At 48.6% G+C, this 2,883-nt stretch overlaps 1 pseudogene; it reads left to right on the top strand.

Annotated features, from left to right (window-relative positions):
- The first annotated feature begins 1,427 nt into the window (after positions 1-1,427).
- On the top strand, positions 1,428-1,731 carry LOC102761410 (annotated as a pseudogene).
- The last annotated feature ends 1,152 nt before the right edge of the window (positions 1,732-2,883 follow it).

Raw genomic sequence — 2,883 nt, forward strand, 5'->3', positions numbered from 1 at the left:
GGGACATCGGTAATACTTTAAAAAATAAAAAATTTTAAAAATTTATTTCTATTTTATGTGTATTCATGCATTTGCTAATTTTGTTTTCCATTCTCTGTCTCCCACACCTCATTTTTACCCAGTAGCCTATGTTCAGTGTAGGATTCTCTCTTCTCAAGGGGTCTTAATACACTCAAAGGAATGTAACTTCCACAAAAAGCGCTTGAGAAAGGAGTGAAACTCAGAATCCCCTGCCTACAGCTTGCAGATCACTGGGTCTATGAGGAGCTGAGGGCCATACCCAGGCTGCATAGCAAGTTCGTGACCAAGCCAGGACTCGAGTCTGATCATTCCCTTCCTGTCTAGGGCATTCTATTCTCCTCAAAACTCCTGTTAGCTCCGTGTAGTTCCAAATTCTTCCTGAGTCTTGAATGGCCATTTAGACAATTCTTTAAAAAAAAATATATATATATTTTATTGATTTCAGAGAGGAAGGAGAGGGAGAGAGATAAAAACATCAATGATGAGAGAGAATTGTTGATTGGCTGCCTCCTGCATGTCCCCTACTGGGGACTGAGTCCACAACCAGGCATGTGTCCTTGACCAGAATTGAACCCGGGAACCTTCATTCTGCAGGCCGATGCTCTATCCACTGAGCCAAACCAGCTAGGGAGACAATTCTTTTTAATTAGGGCTCATCCAGACCAATCAGACTTCTAACCTGACATGGATTTATAATAGCAGGATGTTCTATCATACCCATAAATCCAACCGTATTTTAACCTTATTTTCTATGAGCTTTATTGTAAAAGTAAATACTTACTTTGACCTCCATAGCATCCTTGGTCTTTTCTAGCAAGATAAACTAATATGACCTTATACATTTTAAGAACCAAGAATCACTGTGTCCCAGGGACTTATATAAGCACATTTATACTTTAAAGCTATGTAGACCCATTTGAATGCAACAGAGATGCTACTTTAAACCAAGCATGAGTATACGTAATTCACACTGAAAGCCAGGTGATGGAGAGGCTGTAATAACAGCTTCTTAATCTTGTGACTGTCTCAGTGTCCCTGCTTCCCTTGCTTATGCTATTTCTTTTGCTTCTGGTTCTAAGTTCTTTGGGAGGTGGGGTGCAGTGCACTTTCTAGAAATGCCAGGCAAGAGGCAGTGGAGTTTAAACATTTTGAAAAAGTCCACTTGCCTTCAGGGCAGACTCCCGCCTTGCTGACAGTCCAGGCCTTCCCTCCAGCAGTTAAGGACATGAGCATCCAGCTAACACAGCAAGAGAAGGAAAGTGAAGCTCTTAAAAGTTTTACTAAGTGGGTCTGTGTGCGCAGTGGCCCAGGCATCGGGATGTCGTGTGCCCTGTCGACCCAGGCTGGGGCATCTCTGCGGGCCTAGGCTGTGTGTCCTGGCCAGGAGGAACCTGGGTCACCCTGAACTTCAGACCTCGATGAGACAATGAGCAAGTTCCTGGGTCCCTGCTATGTCCAACTGGCCAAGAACTGGATTCCCATGCTGGGCATGTGGGGCACCATGGGCACCATGGGGCTAGTGTGGGCCACTGACTGGAGGCTGATTCTGGACTGGGTGCCCTACATCAATGGCAAGTTTAAGAAGGATGACTAATTAAACTGACCCTCCTCAGACCCTCTGGTGACTGGTGGTGCCAACAGGTTCCATCTCAGTACTTGCTGCATCTGGAACAGCCCCAGCCTTCAGCATGGATCACGAGGAAATCCACAGTGTGACAGAACTTTCCATGTTTCTGAAAATAACCTTGATGTATGAATGCATTAAACCATGTTCTGAACACCCCCCCCCCTCAAAAAAGATTTAGTAAGTGTCAAATAGTGTGCAACATTGTTCACAAACATTCTTCTCTCTTTATCTGTACAATATTTCTGGTGGGAAGTTGTGTTTACTAGTTTAATAATGGAAAAATTAAAGCTGAGAGAGCTTTTTTCCCCCCAAAATTGTGGCCCAATAGGCAGAAATGTCACACACCTCCTCCTGGGGCCAGGCCTGAAAAGGGACTAAATCAGACAACATCCACCCAGAATTAACAAATTAGACATGGCTGAGGAGACAGTTTTTAATAAGGAAGTGCAGAGGATGCCTAGAGAACACTGCTTGCCAGCCATAAGCCACGTGGAACCACCACCATGCCCTGGAAGTGAGTGGCGCAGTTTCTCCTGGCAGGCTCCCAGTCATCTGCAGTGAGCTCTTGCCATAGACCACTGGGACCCAGCATCCCAGGATCCGGCTCCAGGACCTCTCAGTGAGTGCAAGCCAGGGGGATCTCTGTGTCTTGCTCCCGTTCCAGGCCCCAGAACCATGTGGTCAGTCTGACCTGGAGCCACTGAGACCTGGGGCCTGCTTCTGAGGTGACCCGGAGCAGCCCAGTGCATGCCCCACTCCAGGCCACAGAACAGCACAGACTGTGAGACCCAGAGCAACCCATTTCCTCTTCACCCAGGGCCTCAGGAAGGGTTACCCAGAGCAACCCAGTACACGCCCCCCTCTGGGCCACAGAACAGCACAGACTGTGCGACCCAGAGCAACCTGCCCCCACTCCACACTAGGGAGGGGAAAACTGGAGCAACCCAGCACGCCTCACTCAGGGCCACAGGAAAGCGAGGGCTGTATGACCCAGAGAAATGTGTACCCGCTCCAACCCAAGCACAGTCCTGCCAGGGCTACCCAGAGCAACCCAGCATATGCCCCACTCTGGGCCACAAGAGAGCTCTGCCAGGGTGACCCAGAACAATCTGGTATTCTCAGCCATGGGCTACAGGTCCCTGCTGCAAGTACACTGCCAGCGGGACCTAGGGTGCCACCTTGCCATGGGTGCCAGGCCCACACAGCAAATTGCATGCTAGAGGGCTTGGGTCCTC

The sequence above is a fragment of the Myotis davidii genome, unplaced genomic scaffold (assembly GCF_000327345.1).
Source record: "Myotis davidii unplaced genomic scaffold, ASM32734v1 scaffold203, whole genome shotgun sequence".
In the NCBI taxonomy this organism is placed as follows: domain Eukaryota; kingdom Metazoa; phylum Chordata; class Mammalia; order Chiroptera; family Vespertilionidae; genus Myotis; species Myotis davidii.